This window comes from Hyperoodon ampullatus (assembly GCF_949752795.1).
Source record: "Hyperoodon ampullatus genome assembly, chromosome: 6".
Lineage (NCBI taxonomy): Eukaryota > Metazoa > Chordata > Mammalia > Artiodactyla > Ziphiidae > Hyperoodon > Hyperoodon ampullatus.
This window is the reverse complement of record NC_136919.1, coordinates 101,613,102-101,636,111: the sequence shown is the minus strand read 5'-3', so window position 1 is coordinate 101,636,111 and position 23,010 is coordinate 101,613,102.

Genomic DNA, 23,010 nt, shown 5'->3' with positions numbered 1-23,010 from the left:
GTCAGGTCCTCTCCATTGTTGCTGGCCTAAGGCTTAGTTCACCATATAGCAATGTATATATTGACATATTTTCCCCTCGACTTTCTGTGATTCCCTACATCTCACCTTTCTTTGCAGACAAGCCATTTGAAATACCCTTAACTTATTTCACAGCCAATAAGTCTTTGAAATAATGTGTATTTTTGAGAGAAATCTTCTTATATCATTAGGCAGAAAATCTGACCTGCCATAGTTTTCAAAACAGCATAATTTCACTCTTCTCAATGATTAATCTGTTGTATTACACAACCTTTGAGTATTTAGCTTTTTCAATGACATGTACTTTACAAATGTTTTAGAGATCCTACCAGTCTTAGTAAACATCCTTGTTCCTTGTTTCAGTTCCAGTTTTATGTATATTTTCTGCCTTGCACCTGATTATTCCAACATCTGATGGATGGCCTTGGGAAACTAATTCTCATATTGATTGTTTTTGCTGATTGTCTCCACTTGTAGCTGATTTCTTCATTATTGTGTAAATTTAGATCATGAGCTCATGTTTAGCTAAACAGCTGACATAGTATCAGGCTTAAGAGTGAACGCTCGTAAGCTTCAGGAGAAAGTCGGCAAAGATTTATTTGTGTCCCTCCGATGAGTTGCCCGCAAGGACCCCAGTTTTTAGAAGTGTTGGTCCAATACTCCCTCTAGAGGCAGGGGATTCAGACAGGGCTGCTTTGCAACCCCCGATCTGGGGCAGAGGCTGTGGTCGACCTGTGGTCAGGGCAGGAGCCTCTCCGCATTGGTCCCAGTGACCCATCTGCCTGCGAACTTCGGTCACCTGGCAGGAAGGTACGATGCCCAGTCCTATGGTTAGCTGTGCAGCGAGGTGTACTGTGAGGACACTTTCCACACACACTTCAACAAAGAGGGCGGCCTGAGTGGAAATGTGAGTGTTTGGGAAGCTGTGCAGACAAAGAAGGTGCCCTTTGGCCTGGGCCAAATGCTTGTGACACTCCCCTGGTCCTGCCGGGCTCTGAGGGCACTGCCCTGGGCCCCCTGCTCCCCTGCCCTTTGTTCAGTCACAGCAGAGATGGCCACACCCACTCCCTCAGTGAGGGCAGTGTTCCAACCTCCTTCAGCCCCGCCCCCTCTCCGCAGGTTACCATGGACTACCGATGCTGCATTGTGAGGCCAGGGCGTTCCAAGAATGCCAAGGGCAGACATGATGACCTTCAATGATTTCCTCTTGTGTCAGTTTTGGTCAACTTTAGGAGCTAGGAAATGGTCCCCTTTACAGAAATGTTCAAATTTACTGGCATTTCATATATTCTCTGCTATAACATTGTCCTGATTCTTTCTGTATATTCTTTACATATGTTTATGTTTTCCTTAATCAAAGTGTGTCTTTTAAATCTTTTCAAAGAATATTCTTTGGACTTACTAAATCACCTCAATTTTATACGTTTTCTGTTGTATTAAGTTCTGCTCATATCTTTATTTATATTTTTTCTATGTTCTCAGGGTTTGTTGTTTTGATCATCTGATGTCAATTAAAACACTTGGTTATTCATTTTAATAAATCTTTTTACTTATAAAGATTTGAACTTTTGAAGATTCCAGCTTACTTGTAAGTTTCTAAGGGTCATGTCCTCTGCATTGTTGCTGGCCTAAGGCTTAGTTCACCATATAGCAATGTATATATTGACATATTTTCCCCTCGACTTTCTGTGATTCCCTACATCTCACCTTTCTTTGCAGACAAGCCATTTGAAATACCCTTCACTTATTTCACAGCCAATAAGTCTTTGAAATAATGTGTATTTTTGAGAGAAATCTTCTTATATCATTAGGCAGAAAATCTGACCTGCCATAGTTTTCAAAACAGCATAATTTCACTCTTCTCAATGATTAATCTGTTGTATTACACAACCATTGAGTATTTAGCTTTTTCAATGACATGTACTTTACAAATGTTTTAGAGATCCTACCAGTCTTAGTAAACATCCTTGTTCCTTGTTTCAGTTCCAGTTTTATGTATATTTTCTGCCTTGCACCTGATTATTCCAACATCTGATGGATGGCCTTGGGAAACTAATTCTCATATTGATTGTTTTTGCTGATTGTCTCCACTTGTAGCTGATTTCTTCATTATTGTGTAAATTTAGATCATGAGCTCATGTTTAGCTATACAGCTGACATTGTAACAGGCTTAAGTGTGAACGCTCGTAAGCTTCAGGAGAAAGTCGGCAAAGATTTATTTGTGTCCCTCCGATGAGTTGCCCGCAAGGACCCCATTTTTTAGAAGTGTTGGTCCAATACTCCCTCTAGAGGCAGGGGATTCAGACAGGGCTGCTTTGCGGTCCCCGATCGGGGGCAGCGGCTGTGGTCGACCTGTGGTCAGGGCAGGAGCCTCTCCGCGTTGGTCCCAGGGACCCATCTGCCTGCGAACTTCGGTCACCTGGCAGGAAGGTACGATGCCCAGTCCTATGGTTAGCTGTGCAGCGAGGTGTACTGCGAGGACACGTTCCACACACACTTCAACAAAGAGGGCGGCCTGAGTGGAAAGGTGAGTGTTTGGGAAGCTGTGCGGACAAAGAAGGCGCCCTTTGGCCTGGGCCAAATGCTTGTGACACACCCCTGGGCCTGCCGGCCTCTGAGGGCCCTGCCCTGGGCCCCCTGCTCCCGTGCCCTTTGTTCAGTCACAGCAGAGATGGCCACACCCACTCCCTCAGTGAGGGCAGTGTTCCAACCTCCTTCAGCCCCGCCCCCTCTCAGCAGGTTACCATGGACTACCGATGCTGCATTGTGAGGCCAGGGCGTTCCAAGAATGCCAAGGGCAGACATGATGACCTTCAATGATTTCCTCTTGTGTCAGTTTTGGTCAACTTTAGGAGCTAGGAAATGGTCCCCTTTACAGAAATGTTCAAATTTACTGGCATTTCATATATTCTCTGCTATAACATTGTCCTGATTCTTTCTGTATATTCTTTACATATGTTTATGTTTTCCTTAATCAAAGTGTGTCTTTTAAATCTTTTCAAAGAATATTCTTTGGACTTACTAAATCACCTCAATTTTATACGTTTTCTGTTGTATTAAGTTCTGCTCATATCTTTATTTATATTTTTTCTATGTTCTCAGGGTTTGTTGTTTTGATCATCTGATGTCAATTAAAACACTTGGTTATTCATTTTAATAAATCTTTTTACTTAGAAAGATTTGAACTTTTGAAGATTCCAGCTTACTTGTAAGTTTCTAAGGGTCATGTCCTCTCCATTGTTGCTGGCCTAAGGCTTAGTTCACCATATAGCAATGTATATATTGACATATTTTCCCCTCGACTTTCTGTGATTCCCTACATCTCACCTTTCTTTGCAGACAAGCCATTTGAAATACCCTTCACTTATTTCACAGCCAATAAGTCTTTGAAATAATGTGTATTTTTGAGAGAAATCTTCTTATATCATTAGGCAGAAAATCTGACCTGCCATAGTTTTCAAAACAGCATAATTTCACTCTTCTCAATGATTAATCTGTTGTATTACACAACCTTGGGTATTTAGCTTTATCAATGACATGTACTTTACAAATGTTTTAGAGATCCTACCAGTCTTTGAAAACATCCTTGTTCCTTGTTTCAGTTCCAGTTTTATGTATATTTTCTGCCTTGCACCTGATTATTCCAACATCTGATGGATGGCCTTGGGAAACTAATTCTCATATTGATTGTTTTTGCTGATTGTCTCCACTTGTAGCTGATTTCTTCATTATTGTGTAAATTTAGATCATGAGCTCATGTTTAGCTATACAGCTGACATTGTAACAGGCTTAAGTGTGAACGCTCGTAAGCTTCAGGAGAAAGTCGGCAAAGATTTATTTGTGTCCCTCCGATGAGTTGCCCGCAAGGACCCCATTTTTTAGAAGTGTTGGTCCAATACTCCCTCTAGAGGCAGGGGATTCAGACAGGGCTGCTTTGCGGTCCCCGATCGGGGGCAGCGGCTGTGGTCGACCTGTGGTCAGGGCAGGAGCCTCTCCGCGTTGGTCCCAGGGACCCATCTGCCTGCGAACTTCGGTCACCTGGCAGGAAGGTACGATGCCCAGTCCTATGGTTAGCTGTGCAGCGAGGTGTACTGCGAGGACACGTTCCACACACACTTCAACAAAGAGGGCGGCCTGAGTGGAAAGGTGAGTGTTTGGGAAGCTGTGCGGACAAAGAAGGCGCCCTTTGGCCTGGGCCAAATGCTTGTGACACACCCCTGGGCCTGCCGGCCTCTGAGGGCCCTTCCCTGGGCCCCCTGCTCCCGTGCCCTTTGTTCAGTCACAGCAGAGATGGCCACACACACTCCCTCAGTGAGGGCAGTGTTCCAACCTCCTTCAGCCCCGCCCCCTCTCCGCAGGTTACCATGGACTACCGATGCTGCATTCTGAGGCCAGGGCGTTCCGAGAATGCCAAGGGCAGACATGATGACCTTCAATGATTTCCTCTTGTGTCAGTTTTGGTCAACTTTAGGAGCTAGGAAATGGTCCCCTTTACAGAAATGTTCAACTTTACTGGCATTTCATATATTCTCTGCTATAACATTGTCCTGATTCTTTCTGTATATTCTTTACTTATGTTTTTGTTTTCCTTAATCAAAGTGTGTCTTTTAAATCTTTTCAAAGAATATTCTTTGGACTTACTAAATCACCTCAATTTTATACGTTTTCTGTTGAATTAAGTTCTGCTCATATCTTTAATTATATTTTTTCTATGTTCTCAGGGTTTGTTGTTTTGATCATCTGATGTCAATTAAAACACTTGGTTATTCATTTTAATAAAACTTTTTACTTAGAAAGATTTGAACTTTTGAAGATTCCAGCTTACTTGTAAGTTTCTAAGGGTCATGTCCTCTCCATTGTTGCTGGCCTAAGGCTTAGTTCACCATATAGCAATGTATATATTGACATATTTTCCCCTCGACTTTCTGTGATTCCCTACATCTCACCTTTCTTTGCAGACAAGCCATTTGAAATACCCTTCACTTATTTCACAGCCAATAAGTCTTTGAAATAATGTGTATTTTTGAGAGAAATCTTCTTATATCATTAGGCAGAAAATCTGACCTGCCATAGTTTTCAAAACAGCATAATTTCACTCTTCTCAATGATTTATCTGTTGTATTACACAACCTTTGAGTATTTAGCTTTATCAATGACATGTACTTTACAAATGTGCTTTACAAATGTACTTTACAAATGTTTTAGAAATCCTACCAGTCTTTGAAAACATCCTTGTTCCTTGTTTCAGTTCCAGTTTTATGTATATTTTCTGCCTTGCACCTGATTATTCCAACATCTGATGAATGGCCTTGGGAAACTAATTCTCATATTGATTGTTTTTGCTGATTGTCTCCACTTGTAGCTGATTTCTTCATTATGGTGTAAATTTAGATCATGAGCTCATGTTTAGGTAAACAGCTGACACTGAAACAGGCTTAAGTGTGAATGCTCATAAGCTTCAGGAGAAAGTCGTCAAAGATTTATTTGTGTCCCTCCGATGAGTTGCCCGCAAGGACCCCATTTTTTAGAAGTGTTGGTCCAATACTCCTCTAGAGGGAGGGGATTCAGACAGGGCTGCTTTGTGGCCACCGATCTGGGGCAGCGGCTGTGGTCGACCTGTGGTCAGGGCAGGAGCCTCTCCGCGTTGGTCCCAGGGACCCATCTGCCTGCGAACTTCGGTCACTGGCAGGAAGGTACGATGCCCAGTCCTATGGTTAGCTGTGCAGCGAGGTGTACTGCGAGGACACGTTCCAAACACACTTCAACAAAGAGGGACGCCTGAGTAGAAAGGTGAGGGTTTGGGAAGCTGTGCGGAAAAAGAAGGCGCACTTTGGCCTGGGCCATATGCTTGTGACACACCCCTGGGCCTGCCGGACTCTGAGGGCCATGCCCTGGGCTCCCTGCTCCCCTGCCCTTTGTTCAGTCACAGCAGAGATGGCCACACCCACTCCCTCAGTGAGGGCAGTGTTCCTACCTCCTTCAGCCCCGCCCCCTCTCCGCAGGTAACCATGGACTACCAATGCTGCATTCTGAGGCCAGGGCGTTCCAAGAATGCCAAGGGCAGACATGATGACCTTCAATGATTTCCTCTTGTGTCAGTTTTGGTCAACTTTAGGAGCTAGGAAATGGTCCCCTTTACAGAAATGTTCAAATTTACTGGCATTTCATATATTCTCTGCTATAACATTGTCCTGATTCTTTCTGTATATTCTTTACTTATGTTTTTGTTTTCCTTAATCAAAGTGTGTCTTTTAAATCTTTTCAAAGAATATTCTTTGGACTTACTAAATCACCTCAATTTTATACGTTTTCTGTTGTATTAAGTTCTGCTCATATCTTTATTTATATTTTTTCTATGTTCTCAGGTTTTGTTCTTTGGATCATCTGATGTCAATTAAAACACTTGGTTATTCATTTTAATAAATCTTTTTACTTATAAAGATGTGAACTTTTGAAGATTCCAGCTTACTTGTAAGTTTCTAAGGGTCAGGTCCTCTCCATTGTTGCTGGCCTAAGGCTTAGTTCACCATATAGCAATGTATATATTGACATATTTTCCCCTCGACTTTCTGTGATTCCCTACATCTCACCTTTCTTTGCAGACAAGACATTTGAAATACCCTTAACTTATTTCACAGCCAATAAGTCTTTGAAATAATGTGTATTATTTAGAGAAATCTTCTTATATCATTAGGCAGAAAATCTGGCCTCCCATAGTTTTCAAAACAGCATAATTTCACTCTTCTCAATGATTAATCTGTTGTATTCCACAACCTTTGAGTATTTAGCTTTATCAATGACATGTACTTTACAAATGTTTTAGAGATCCTACCAGTCTTTGAAAACATCCTTGTTCCTTGTTTCAGTTCCAGTTTTATGTATATTTTCTGCCTTGCACCTGATTATTCCAACATCTGATGGATGGCCTTGGGAAACTAATTCTCATATTGATTGTTTTTGCTGATTGTCTCCACTTGTAGCTGATTTCTTCATTATTGTGTAAATTTAGATCATGAGCTCATGTTTAGCTAAACAGCTGACATTGTAACAGGCTTAAGTGTGAACGCTCATAAGCTTCAGGAGAAAGTCGGCAAAGATTTATTTGTGTCCCTCCGATGAGTTGCCCGAAAGGACCCCATTTTTTAGAAGTGTTGGTCCAACACTCCCTCTAGAGGGAGGGGATTCAGACAGGGCTGCTTTACGGCCCCCGATCTGCGGCAGCGGCTGTGGTCGACCTGTGGTCAGAGCAGGAGCCTCTCCGCGTTGGTCCCAGGGACCCATCTGCCTGCGAACTTCGGTCACCTGGCAGGAAGGTACGATGCCCAGTCCTATGGTTAACTGTGCAGCGAGGTGTACTGCGAGGACACGTTCCACACACACTTCAACAAAGAGGGCGGCCTGAGTGGAAAGTTGAGTGTTTGCAAGCTGTGCAGACAGAGAAGTCACCCTTTGGCCTGGGCCAAATGCTTGTGACACACCCCTGGGCCTCCCGGCCTCTGAGGGACTTGCCCTATGCCCCCTGCTCCCCTGCCCTTTGTTCAGTCACAGCAGAGATGGCCACACCCACTCCCTAAGTGAGGGCAGTGTTGCAACCTCCTTCAGCCCCGCCCCCTCTCCGCAGGTTACCATGGACTACCGATGCTGCATTCTGAGGCCAGGGCGTACCGAGAATTCCAATGGCAGACATGATGACCTTCAATGATTTCCTCTTGTGTCAGTTTTGGTCAACTTCAGGAGCTAGGAAATGGTCCCCTTTACAGAAATGTTCAAATTTACTGGCATTTCATATATTCTCTGCTATAACATTGTCCTGATTCTTTCTGTATATTCTTTACTTATGTTTTCGTTTTCCTTAATCAAAGTGTGTCTTTTAAATCTTTTCAAAGAATATTCTTTGGACTTACTAAATCACCTCAATTTTATACGTTTTCTGTTGTATTAAGTTCTGCTCATATCTTTATTTATATTTTTTCTATGTTCTCAGGGTTTGTTGTTTTGATCATCTGATGTCAATTAAAACACTTGGTTATTCATTTTAATAAATCTTTTTACTTAGAAAGATTTGAACTTTTGAAGATTCCAGGTTACTTGTAAGTTACTAAGGGTCAGGTCCTCTCCATTGTTGCTGGCCTAAGGCTTAGTTCACCATATAGCAATGTATATATTGACATATTTTACCCTCGACTTTCTGTGATTCCCTACATCTCACCTTTCTTTGCAGACAAGCCATTTGAAATACCCTTAACTTATTTCACAGCCAATAAGTCTTTGAAATAATGTGTATTTTTGAGAGAATTCTTCTTATATCATTAGGCAGAAAATCTGACCTGCCATAGTTTTCAAAACAGCATAATTTCACTCTTCTCAATGATTAATCTGTTGTATTACACAACCTTTGAGTATTTAGCTTTATCAATGACATGTACTTTACAAATGTTTTAGAGATCCTACCAGTTTTTGAAAACATCCTTGTTCCTTGTTTCAGTTCCAGTTTTATGTATATTTTCTGCCTTGCACCTGATTATTCCAACATCTGATGGATGGCCTTGGGAAACTAATTCTCATATTGATTATTTTTGCTGATTGTCTCCACTTGTAGCTGATTTCTTCATTATTGTGTAAGTTTAGATCATGAGCTCATGTTTAGCTAAACAGATGACATTGTAACAGGCTTAAGTGTGAACACTCATAAGCTTCAGGAGAAAGTCGGCAAAGATTTATTTGTGTCCCTCCGATGAGTTGCCCGCAAGGACCCCATTTTTTAGAAGTGTTGGTCCAATACTCCCTCTAGATGCAGAGGATTCAGACAGGGCTGCTTTACGGCCCCCGATCTGGGGCAGCAGCTGTGGTCGACCTGTGGTCAGGGCAGGAGCCTCTCCGCATTGGTCCCAGGGACCCATCTGCCTGCAAACTTCGGTCAACTGGCAGGAAGGTACGATGCCCAGTCCTATGGTTAGCTGTGCAGTGAGGTGTACTGCGAGGACACGTTCCACACACACTTCAACAAAGAGGTCCGCCTGAGTGGAAAGGTGAGTGTTTGGGAAGCTGTGCGGACAAAGAAGGCGCCCTTTGGCCTGGGCCAAATGCTTGTGACACACCCCTGGGCCTGCCGGCCTCTGAGGGCCCTGCCCTGTGCCCCCTGCTCCCCTGCCCTTTGTTCAGTCACAGCAGAGATGGCCACACACACTCCCTCAGTGAGGGCAGTGTACCAACCTCCTTCAGCCCCGCCACCTCTCCGCAGGTTACCATGGACTACCCATGCTGCATTCTGAGGCCAGGGCGTTCCGAGAATGCCAAGGGCAGACATGATGACCTTCAATGATTTCCTCTTGTGTCAGTTTTGGTCAACTTTAAGAGCTAGGAAATGGTCCCCTTTACAGAAATATTCTAATTTACTGGCATTTCATATATTCTCTGCTATAACATTGTCCTGATTCTTTCTGTATATTCTTTACTTATGTTTTTGTTTTTATTAATCAAAGTGTGTCTTTTAAATCTTTTCAAAGAATATTCTTTGGACTTATTAATCACCTCAATTTTATACGTTTTCTGTTGTATTAAGTTCTGCTCATATCTTTATTTATATTTTATCTATATTCTCAGAGTTTGTTGTTTTGATCATCTGATGTCAATTAAAACACTTGGTTATTCACTTTAATAAATCTTTTTACTTAGAAAGATTTGAACTTTTGAAGATTCCAGCTTACTTGTAAGTTTCTAAGGGTCAGGTCCTCTCCATTGTTGCTGGCATAAGGCTTAGTTCACCATATAGCAATGTATATATTGACATATTTTCCCCTCGACTTTCTGTGATTCCCTACATCTCACCTTTCTTTGCAGACAAGCCATTTGAAATACCCTTCACTTATTTCACAGCCAATAAGTCTTTGAAATAATGTGTATTTTTGAGAGAAATCTTCTTATATCATCAGGCAGAAAATCTGACGTGCCATAGTTTTCAAAACAGCATAATTTCACTCTTCTCAATGATTAATCTGTTGTATTACATAACCTTTGAGTATTTAGCTTTATCAATGACATGTACTTTACAAATGTTTTAGAGATCCTACCAGTCTTTGAAAACATCCTTGTTCCTTGTTCCAGTTCCAGTTTTATGTATATATTCTGCCTTGCACCTGATTATTCCAACATCTGATGGGTGGCCTTGGGAAACTAATTCTCATATTGATTGTTTTTGCTGATTGTCTCCCCTTGTAGCTGATTTCTTCATTATTGTGTAAATTTAGATCATGAGCTCATGTTTAGCTAAACAGCTGACATTGTAAAAGGCTTAAGTGTGAACGCTCGTAAGCTTCAGGAGAAAGTCGGCAAAGATTTTTTTGTGTCCCTCCGATGAGTTGCCCGCAAGGACCCCATTTTTTAGAAGTGTTGGTCCAATACTCCCTCTAGAGGCAGGGGATTCAGACAGGGCTGCTTTGCAACCCCCGATCTGGGGCAGCGGCTGTGGTCGACCTGTGGTCAGGGCAGGAGCCTCTCCGCGTTGGTCCCAGTGACCCATCTGCCTGCGAACTTCGGTCACCTGGCAGGAAGGTACGATGCCCAGTCCTATGGTTAGCTGTGCAGCGAGGTGTACTGCGAGGACACCTTCCACACACACTTCAACAAAGAGGGCGGCCTGAGTGGAAATGTGAGTGTTTGGGAAGCTGTGCGGACAAAGAAGGTGCCCTTTGGCCTGGGCCAAATGCTTGTGACACACCCATGGGCCTGCCGGGCTCTGAGGGCCCTGCCCTGTGCCCCTGCTCCCCTGCCCTTTGTTCAGTCACAGCAGAGATGGCCACACCCACTCCCTCAGTGAGGGCAGTGTTCCAAACTCCTTCAGCCCCGCCCCCTCTCCGCAGGTTACCATGGACTACCGATGCTGCATTCTGAGGCCAGGGCGTTCCAAGAATGCCAAGGACAGACATGATGACCTTCAATGATTTCCTCTTGTGTCAGTTTTGGTCAACTTTAGGAGATAGGAAATGGTCCCCTTTACAGAAATGTTCAAATTTACTGGCATTTCATATATTCTCTGCTATAACATTGTCCTGATTCTTTCTGTATATTCTTTACTTATGTTTTTGTTTTCCTTAATCAAAGTGTGTCTTTTAAATCTTTTCAAAGAATATTCTTTGGACTTACTAAATCACCTCAATTTTATACGTTTTCTGTTGTATTAATTTCTGCTCATATCTTTATTTATATTTTTTCTATGTTCTCAGGGTTTGTTGTTTTGATCATCTGATGTCAATTAAAACACTTGGTTATTCATTTTAATAAATCTTTTTACTTATAAAGATTTGAACTTTTGAAGATTCCAGCTTACTTGTAAGTTTCTAAGGGTCAGGTCCTCTCCATTGTTGCTGGCCTAAGGCTTAGTTCACCATATAGCAATGTATATATTGACATATTTTCCCCTCGACTTTCTGTGATTCCCTACATCTCACCTTTCTTTGCAGACAAGCCATTTGAAATACCCTTCACTTATTTCACAGCCAATAAGTCTTTGAAATAATGTGTATTTTTGAGAGAAATCTTCTTATATCATTAGGCAGAACATCTGACCTGCCATAGTTTTCAAAACAGCATAATTTCACTCTTCTCAATGATTAATCTGTTGTATTACACAACCTTTGAGTATTTAGCTTTATCAATGACATGTACTTTACAAATGTTTTAGAGATCCTACCAGTCTTTGAAAACATCCTTGTTCCTTGTTCCAGTTCCAGTTTTATGTATATATTCTGCCTTGCACCTGATTATTCCAACATCTGATGGGTGGCCTTGGGAAACTAATTCTCATATTGATTGTTTTTGCTGATTGTCTCCCCTTGTAGCTGATTTCTTCATTATTGTGTAAATTTAGATCATGAGCTCATGTTTAGCTAAACAGCTGACATTGTAAAAGGCTTAAGTGTGAACGCTCATAAGCTTCAGGAGAAAGTCGGCAAAGATTTTTTTGTGTCCCTCCGATGAGTTGCCCGCATGGACCCCATTTTTTAGAAGTGTTGGTCCAATACTCCCTCTAGAGGCAGGGGATTCAGACAGGGCTGCTTTGCGTTCCCCGATCTGGGGCAGCGGCTGTGGTCGACCTGTGGTCAGGGCAGGAGCCTCTCCGCGTTGGTCCCAGTGACCCATCTGCCTGCGAACTTCGGTCACCTGACAGGAAGGTACGATGCCCAGTCCTATGGTTAGCTGTGCAGCGAGGTGTACTGTGAGGACACGTTCCACACACACTTCAACAAAGAGGGCGGCCTGAGTGGAAATGTGAGTGTTTGGGAAGCTGTGCAGACAAAGAAGGCGCCCTTTGGCCTGGGCCAAATGCTTGTGACACTCCCCTGGTCCTGCCGGGCTCTGAGGGCCCTGCCCTGGGCCCCCTGCTCCCCTGCCCCCCTGCCCTTTGTTCAGTCACAGCAGAGATGGCCACACCCACTCCCTCAGTGAGGGCAGTGTTCCAACCTCCTTCAGCCCCACCCCCTCTCCGCAGGTTACCATGGACTACCGATGCTGCATTCTGAGGCCAGGGCGTTCCAAGAATGCCAAGGGCAGACATGATGACCTTCAATGATTTCCTCTTGTGTCAGTTTTGGTCAACTTTAGGAGCTAGGAAATGGTCCCCTTTACAGAAATGTTCAAATTTACTGGCATTTCATATATTCTCTGCTATAACATTGTCCTGATTCTTTCTGTATATTCTTTACATATGTTTATGTTTTCCTTAATCAAAGTGTGCCTTTTAAACCTTTTCAAAGAATATTCTTTGGACTTACTAAATCACCTCAATTTTATACGTTTTCTGTTGTATTAAGTTCTGCTGATATCTTTATTTATATTTTTTCTATGTTCTCAGGGTTTGTTGTTTTGATCATCTGATGTCAATTAAAACACTTGGTTATTCATTTTAATAAATCTTTTTACTTATAAAGATTTGAACTTTTGAAGATTCCAGCTTACTTGTAAGTTTCTAAGGGTCAGGTCCTCTCCATTGTTGCTGGCCTAAGGCTTAGTTCACCATATAGCAATGTATATATTGACATATTTTCCCCTCGACTTTCTGTGATTCCCTACATCTCACCTTTCTTTGCAGACAAGCCATTTGAAATACCCTTCACTTATTTCACAGCCAATAAGTCTTTGAAATAATGTGTATTTTTGAGAGAAATCTTCTTATATCATTAGGCAGAACATCTGACCTGCCATAGTTTTCAAAACAGCATAATTTCACTCTTCTCAATGATTAATCTGTTGTATTACACAACCTTTGAGTATTTAGCTTTATCAATGACATGTACTTTACAAATGTTTTAGAGATCCTACCAGTCTTTGAAAACATCCTTGTTCCTTGTTCCAGTTCCAGTTTTATGTATATATTCTGCCTTGCACCTGATTATTCCAACATCTGATGGGTGGCCTTGGGAAACTAATTCTCATATTGATTGTTTTTGCTGATTGTCTCCCCTTGTAGCTGATTTCTTCATTATTGTGTAAATTTAGATCATGAGCTCATGTTTAGCTAAACAGCTGACATTGTAAAAGGCTTAAGTGTGAACGCTCATAAGCTTCAGGAGAAAGTCGGCAAAGATTTTTTTGTGTCCCTCCGATGAGTTGCCCGCATGGACCCCATTTTTTAGAAGTGTTGGTCCAATACTCCCTCTAGAGGCAGGGGATTCAGACAGGGCTGCTTTGCGGTCCCCGATCTGGGGCAGCGGCTGTGGTCGACCTGTGGTCAGGGCAGGAGCCTCTCCGCGTTGGTCCCAGTGACCCATCTGCCTGCGAACTTCGGTCACCTGACAGGAAGGTACGATGCCCAGTCCTATGGTTAGCTGTGCAGCGAGGTGTACTGCGAGGACACGTTCCACACACACTTCAACAAAGAGGGCGGCCTGAGTGGAAATGTGAGTGTTTGGGAAGCTGTGCAGACAAAGAAGGCGCCCTTTGGCCTGGGCCAAATGCTTGTGACACTCCCCTGGTCCTGCCGGGCTCTGAGGGCCCTGCCCTGGGCCCCCTGCTCCCCTGCCCCCCTGCCCTTTGTTCAGTCACAGCAGAGATGGCCACACCCACTCCCTCAGTGAGGGCAGTGTTCCAACCTCCTTCAGCCCCACCCCCTCTCCGCAGGTTACCATGGACTACCGATGCTGCATTCTGAGGCCAGGGCGTTCCAAGTATGCCAAGGGCAGACATGATGACCTTCAATGATTTCCTCTTGTGTCAGTTTTGGTCAACTTTAGGAGCTAGGAAATGGTCCCCTTTACAGAAATGTTCAAATTTACTGGCATTTCATATATTCTCTGCTATAACATTGTCCTGATTCTTTCTGTATATTCTTTACATATGTTTATGTTTTCCTTAATCAAAGTGTGCCTTTTAAATCTTTTCAAAGAATATTCTTTGGACTTACTAAATCACCTCAATTTTATACGTTTTCTGTTGTATTCAGTTCTGCTCATATCTTTATTTATATTTTTTCTATGTTCTCAGGGTTTGTTGTTTTGATCATCTGATGTCAATTAAAACACTTGGTTATTCATTTTAATAAATCTTTTTACTTAGAAAGATTTGAACTTTTGAAGATTCCAGCTTACTTGTAAGTTTCTAAGGGTCATGTCCTCTCCATTGTTGCTGGCCTAAGGCTTAGTTCACCATATAGCAATGTATATATTGACATATTTTCCCCTCGACTTTCTGTGATTCCCTACATCTCACCTTTCTTTGCAGACAAGCCATTTGAAATACCCTTAACTTATTTCACAGCCAATAAGTCTTTGAAATAATGTGTATTTTTGAGAGAAATCTTCTTATATCATTAGGCAGAAAATCTGACCTGCCATAGTTTTCAAAACAGCATAATTTCACTCTTCTCAATGATTAATCTGTTGTATTACACAACCTTTGAGTATTTAGCTTTATCAATGACATGTACTTTACAAATGTTTTAGAGATCCTACCAGTTTTTGAAAACATCCTTGTTCCTTGTTTCAGTTCCAGTTTTATGTATATTTTCTGCCTTGCACCTGATTATTCCAACATCTGATGGATGGCCTTAGGAAACTAATTCTCATATTGATTATTTTTGCTGATTGTCTCCACTTGTAGCTGATTTCTTCATTATTGTGTAAGTTTAGATCATGAGCTCATGTTTAGCTAAACAGATGACATTGTAACAGGCTTAAGTGTGAACGCTCATAAGCTTCAGGAGAAAGTCGGCAAAGATTTATTTGTGTCCCTCCGATGAGTTGCCCGCAAGGACCCCATTTTTTAGAAGTGTTGGTCCAATACTCCCTCTAGAGGCAGAGGATTCAGACAGGGCTGCTTTACGGCCCCCGATCTGGGGCAGCAGCTGTGGTCGACCTGTGGTCAGGGCAGGAGCCTCTCCGCAATGGTCCCAGGGACCCATCTGCCTGCAAACTTCGGTCACCTGGCAGGAAGGTACGATGCACAGTCCTATGGTTAGCTGTGCAGTGAGGTGTACTGCGAGGACACGTTCCACACACACTTCAACAAAGAGGTCCGCCTGAGTGGAAAGGTGAGTGTTTGGGAAGCTGTGCGGACAAAGAAGGCGCCCTTTGGCCTGGGCCAAATGCTTGTGACACACCCCTGGGCCTGCCGGCCTCTGAGGGCCCTGCCCTGTGCCCCCTGCTCCCCTGCCCTTTGTTCAGTCACAGCAGAGATGGCCACACACACTCCCTCAGTGAGGGCAGTGTACCAACCTCCTTCAGCCCCGCCCCCTCTCCGCAGGTTACCATGGACTACCCATGCTGCATTCTGAGGCCAGGGCGTTCCGAGAATGCCAAGGGCAGACATGATGACCTTCAATGATTTCCTCTTGTGTCAGTTTTGGTCAACTTTAAGAGCTAGGAAATGGTCCCCTTTACAGAAATATTCTAATTTACTGGCATTTCATATATTCTCTGCTATAACATTGTCCTGATTCTTTCTGTATATTCTTTACTTATGTTTTTGTTTTTATTAATCAAAGTGTGTCTTTTAAATCTTTTCAAAGAATATTCTTTGGACTTATTAATCACCTCAATTTTATACGTTTTCTGTTGTATTAAGTTCTGCTCATATCTTTATTTATATTTTTTCTATGTTCTCAGGGTTTGTTGTTTTGATCATCTGATGTCAATTAAAACACTTGGTTATTCATTTTAATAAATCTTTTTACTTAGAAAGATTTGAACTTTTGAAGATTCCAGCTTACTTGTAAGTTTCTAAGGGTCAGGTCCTCTCCATTGTTGCTGGCCTAAGGCTTAGTTCACCATATAGCAATGTATATATTGACATATTTTCCCCTCGCCTTTCTGTGATTCCCTATATCTCACCTTTCTTTGCAGACAAGCCATTTGAAATACCCTTAACTTATTTCACAGTCAATAAGTCTTGGAAATAATGTGTCTTTTTTACAGAAATCTTCTTATATCATTAGGCAGAAAATGTGACCTGCCATAGTTTTCAAAACAGCATAATTTCACTCTTCTCAATGATTAATCTGTTGTATTACACAACCTTTGAGTATTTAGCTTTATCAATGACATGTACTTTACAAATGTTTTAGAGATCCTACCAGTCTTTGAAAACATCCTTGTTCCTTGTTTCAGTTCCAGTTTTATGTATATTTTCTGCCTTGCACCTGATTATTCCAACATCTGATGGGTGGCCTTGGGAAACTAATTCTCATATTGATTGTTTTTGCTGATTGTCTCCACTTGTAGCTGATTTCTTCATTATTGTGTAAATTTAGATCATTAGCTCATGTTTAGCTAAACAGCTGACATTGTATCAGGCTTAAGTGTGAACGCTCGTAATCTCCAGGAGAAAGTCGGCAACGATTTATTTGTGTCCCTCCGATGAGTTGCCCGCAAGGACCCCATTTTTTAGAAGTGTTGGTCCAATACTCCCTCTAGAGGCAGGGGATTCAGACAGGGCTGCTTTGCAACCCCCGATCTGGGGCAGCGGCTGTGGTCGACCTGTGGTCAGGGCAGGAGCCTCTCCGCGTTGTTCCCAGTGACCCATCTGCCTGCGAACTTCGGTCACCTGGCAGGAAGGTACGATGCCCAGTCCTATGGTTAGCTGTGCAGCGAGGTGTACTGCGAGGACACGTTCCACACACACTTCAACAAAGAGGGCGGCCTGAGTGGAAATGTGAGTGTTTGGGAAGCTGTGCGGACAAAGAAGGTGCCCTTTGGCCTGGGCCAAATGCTTGTGACACACCCATGGGCCTGCCGGGCTCTGAGGGCCCTGCCCTGTGCCCCCTGCTCCCCTGCCCTTTGTTCAGTCACAGCAGAGATGGCCACACCCACTCCCTCAGTGAGGGCAGTGTTCCAACCTCCTTCAGCCCCGCCCCCTCTCCGCAGGTTACCATGGACTACCCATGCTGCATTCTGAGGCCAGGGCGTTCCAAGAATGCCAAGGGCAGACATGATGACCTTCAATGATTTCCTCTTGTGTCAGTTTTGGTCAACTTTAGGAGCTAGGAAATGGTCCCCTTTACAGAAATGTTCAAATTTACTGGCATTTCATATATTCTCTGCTATAACATTGTCCTGATTCTTTCTGTATATTCTTTACATATGTTTATGTTTTCCTTAATCAAAGTGTGTCTTTTAAATCTTTTCAAAGAATATTCTTTGGACTTACTAAATCACCTCAATTTTATACGTTTTCTGTTGTATTAAGTCCTGCTCATATCTTTATTTATATTTTTTCTATGTTCTCAGGGTTTGTTGTTTTGATCATCTGATGTCAATTAAAACACTTGGTTATTCATTTTAATAAATCTTTTTACTTATAAAGATTTGAACTTTTGAAGATTCCAGCTTACTTGTAAGTTTCTAAGGGTCAGGTCCTCTCCATTGTTGCTGGCCTAAGGCTTAGTTCACCATATAGCAATGTATATATTGACATATTTTCCCCTCGACTTTCTGTGATTCCCTACATCTCACCTTTCTTTGCAGACAAGCCATTTGAAATACCCTTAACTTATTTCACAGCCAATAAGTCTTTGAAATAATGTGTATTTTTGAGAGAAATCTTCTTATATCATTAGGCAGAAAATCTGACCTGCCATAGTTTTCAAAACAGCATAATTTCACTCTTCTCAATGATTAATCTGTTGTATTACACAACCTTGGGTATTTAGCTTTATCAATGACATGTACTTTACAAATGTTTTAGAGATTCTACCAGTCTTTGAAAACATCCTTGTTGCTTGTTTCAGTTCCAGTTTTATGTATATTTTCTGCCTTGCACCTGATTATTCCAACATCTGATGGATGGCCTTGGGAAAATAATTCTCATATTGATTGTTTTTGCTGATTGTCTCCACTTGTAGCTGATTTCTTCATTATTGTGTAAATTTAGATCATGAGCTCATGTTTAGCTATACAGCTGACATTGTAACAGGCTTAAGTGTGAACGCTCGTAAGCTTCAGGAGAAAGTCGGCAAAGATTTATTTGTGTCCCTCCGATGAGTTGCCCGCAAGGACCCCATTTTTTAGAAGTGTTGGTCCAATACTCCCTCTAGAGGCAGGGGATTCAGACAGGGCTGCTTTGCGGCCCCCGATCGTGGGCAGCGGCTGTGGTCGACCTGTGTTCAGGGCAGGAGCCTCTCCGCGTTGGTCCCAGGGACCCATCTGCCTGCGAACTTCGGTCACCTGGCAGGAAGGTACGATGCCCAGTCCTATGGTTAGCTGTGCAGCGAGGTGTACTGCGAGGACACGTTCCACACACACTTCAACAAAGAGGGCGGCCTGAGTGGAAAGGTGAGTGTTTGGGAAGCTGTGCGGACAAAGAAGGCGCCCTTTGGCCTGGACCAAATGCTTGTGACACACCCCTGGGCCTGCCAGACTCTGAGGGCCCTGCCCTGGGGCCCCTGCTCCCCTGCCCTTTGTTCAGTCACAGCAGAGATGGCCACACCCACTCCCTCAGTGAGGGCAGTGTTCCAACCTCCTTCAGCCCCGCCCCCTCTCAGCAGGTTACCATGGACTACCCATGCTGCATTCTGAGGCCAGGGCGTTCCGAGAATGCCAAGGGCAGACATGATGACCTTCAATGATTTCCTCTTGTGTCAGTTTTGGTCAACTTTAGGAGCTGGGAAATGGTCCCCTTTACAGAAATGTTCAAATTTACTGGCATTTCATATATTCTCTGCTATAACATTGTCCTGATTCTTTCTGTATATTCTTTACTTATGTTTTTGTTTTCCTTAATCAAAGTGTGTCTTTTAAATCTTTTCAAAGAATATTCTTTGGACTTACTAAATCACCTCAATTTTATACGTTTTCTGTTGTATTAAGTTCTGCTCATATCTTTATTTATATTTTTTCTATGTTCTCAGGGTTTGTTGTTTGGATCATCTGATGTCAATTAAAACACTTGGTTATTCATTTTAATAAATCTTTTTACTTATAAAGATTTGAACTTTTGAAGATTCCAGCTTACTTGTAAGTTTCTAAGGGTCAGGTCCTCTCCATTGTTGCTGGCCTAAGGCTTAGTTCACCATATAGCAATGTATATATTGACATATTTTCCCCTCGACTTTCTGTGATTCCCTACATCTCACCTTTCTTTGCAGACAAGCCATTTGAAATACCCTTAACTTATTTCACAGTCAATAAGTCTTGGAAATAATGTGTCTTTTTTACAGAAATCTTCTTATATCATTAGGCAGAAAATGTGACCTGCCATAGTTTTCAAAACAGCATAATTTCACTCTTCTCAATGATTAATCTGTTGTATTACACAACCTTTGAGTATTTAGCTTTATCAATGACATGTACTTTACAAATGTTTTAGAGATCCTACCAGTCTTTGAAAACATCCTTGTTCCTTGTTTCAGTTCCAGTTTTATGTATATTTTCTGCCTTGCACCTGATTATTCCAACATCTGATGGGTGGCCTTGGGAAACTAATTCTCATATTGATTGTTTTTGCTGATTGTCTCCACTTGTAGCTGATTTCTTCATTATTGTGTAAATTTAGATCATTAGCTCATGTTTAGCTAAACAGCTGACATTGTATCAGGCTTAAGTGTGAACGCTCGTAATCTCCAGGAGAAAGTCGGCAACGATTTATTTGTGTCCCTCCGATGAGTTGCCCGCAAGGACCCCATTTTTTAGAAGTGTTGGTCCAATACTCCCTCTAGAGGCAGGGGATTCAGACAGGGCTGCTTTGCAACCCCCGATCTGGGGCAGCGGCTGTGGTCGACCTGTGGTCAGGGCAGGAGCCTCTCCGCGTTGGTCCCAGTGACCCATCTGCCTGCGAACTTCGGTCACCTGGCAGGAAGGTACGATGCCCAGTCCTATGGTTAGCTGTGCAGCGAGGTGTACTGCGAGGACACCTTCCACACACACTTCAACAAAGAGGGCGGCCTGAGTGGAAATGTGAGTGTTTGGGAAGCTGTGCGGACAAAGAAGGTGCCCTTTGGCCTGGGCCAAATGCTTGTGACACACCCATGGGCCTGCCGGGCTCTGAGGGCCCTGCCCTGGGCCCCCTGCTCCCCTGCCCTTTGTTCAGTCACAGCAGAGATGGCCACACCCACTCCCTCAGTGAGGGCAGTGTTCCAACCTCCTTCAGCCCCGCCCCCTCTCCGCAGGTTACCATGGACTACCCATGCTGCATTCTGAGGCCAGGGCGTTCCAAGAATGCCAAGGGCAGACATGATGACCTTCAATGATTTCCTCTTGTGTCAGTTTTGGTCAACTTTAGGAGCTAGGAAATGGTCCCCTTTACAGAAATGTTCAAATTTACTGGCATTTCATATATTCTCTGCTATAACATTGTCCTGATTCTTTCTGTATATTCTTTACATATGTTTATGTTTTCCTTAATCAAAGTGTGTCTTTTAAATCTTTTCAAAGAATATTCTTTGGACTTACTAAATCACCTCAATTTTATACGTTTTCTGTTGTATTAAGTCCTGCTCATATCTTTATTTATATTTTTTCTATGTTCTCAGGGTTTGTTGTTTTGATCATCTGATGTCAATTAAAACACTTGGTTATTCATTTTAATAAATCTTTTTACTTATAAAGATTTGAACTTTTGAAGATTCCAGCTTACTTGTAAGTTTCTAAGGGTCATGTCCTCTCCATTGTTGCTGGCCTAAGGCTTAGTTCACCATATAGCAATGTATATATTGACATATTTTCCCCTCGACTTTCTGTGATTCCCTACATCTCACCTTTCTTTGCAGACAAGCCATTTGAAATACCCTTCACTTATTTCACAGCCAATAAGTCTTTGAAATAATGTGTATTTTTGAGAGAAATCTTCTTATATCATTAGGCAGAAAATCTGACCTGCCATAGTTTTCAAAACAGCATAATTTCACTCTTCTCAATGATTAATCTGTTGTATTACACAACCTTGGGTATTTAGCTTTATCAATGACATGTACTTTACAAATGTTTTAGAGATTCTACCAGTCTTTGAAAACATCCTTGTTGCTTGTTTCAGTTCCAGTTTTATGTATATTTTCTGCCTTGCACCTGATTATTCCAACATCTGATGGATGGCCTTGGGAAAATAATTCTCATATTGATTGTTTTTGCTGATTGTCTCCACTTGTAGCTGATTTCTTCATTATTGTGTAAATTTAGATCATGAGCTGATGTTTAGCTATACAGCTGACATTGTAACAGGCTTAAGTGTGAACGCTCGTAAGCTTCAGGAGAAAGTCGGCAAAGATTTATTTGTGTCCCTCCGATGAGTTGCCCGCAAGGACCCCATTTTTTAGAAGTGTTGGTCCAATACTCCCTCTAGAGGCAGGGGATTCAGACAGGGCTGCTTTGCGGCCCCCGATCGTGGGCAGCGGCTGTGGTCGACCTGTGTTCAGGGCAGGAGCCTCTCCGCGTTGGTCCCAGGGACCCATCTGCCTGCGAACTTCGGTCACCTGGCAGGAAGGTACGATGCCCAGTCCTATGGTTAGCTGTGCAGCGAGGTGTACTGCGAGGACACGTTCCACACACACTTCAACAAAGAGGGCGGCCTGAGTGGAAAGGTGAGTGTTTGGGAAGCTGTGCGGACAAAGAAGGCGCCCTTTGGCCTGGACCAAATGCTTGTGACACACCCCTGGGCCTGCCAGACTCTGAGGGCCCTGCCCTGGGGCCCCTGCTCCCCTGCCCTTTGTTCAGTCACAGCAGAGATGGCCACACCCACTCCCTCAGTGAGGGCAGTGTTCCAACCTCCTTCAGCCCCGCCCCCTCTCAGCAGGTTACCATGGACTACCCATGCTGCATTCTGAGGCCAGGGCGTTCCGAGAATGCCAAGGGCAGACATGATGACCTTCAATGATTTCCTCTTGTGTCAGTTTTGGTCAACTTTAGGAGCTGGGAAATGGTCCCCTTTACAGAAATGTTCAAATTTACTGGCATTTCATATATTCTCTGCTATAACATTGTCCTGATTCTTTCTGTATATTCTTTACTTATGTTTTTGTTTTCCTTAATCAAAGTGTGTCTTTTAAATCTTTTCAAAGAATATTCTTTGGACTTACTAAATCACCTCAATTTTATACGTTTTCTGTTGTATTAAGTTCTGCTCATATCTTTATTTATATTTTTTCTATGTTCTCAGGGTTTGTTGTTTGGATCATCTGATGTCAATTAAAACACTTGGTTATTCATTTTAATAAATCTTTTTACTTATAAAGATTTGAACTTTTGAAGATTCCAGCTTACTTGTAAGTTTCTAAGGGTCAGGTCCTCTCCATTGTTGCTGGCCTAAGGCTTAGTTCACCATATAGCAATGTATATATTGACATATTTTCCCCTCGACTTTCTGTGATTCCCTACATCTCACCTTTCTTTGCAGACAAGCCATTTGAAATACCCTTAACTTATTTCACAGCCAATAAGTCTTTGAAATAATGTGTATTTTTGAGAGAAATCTTCTTATATCATTAGGCAGAAAATCTGACCTGCCATAGTTTTCAAAACAGCATAATTTCACTCTTCTCAATGATTAATCTGTTGTATTACACAACCTTTGAGT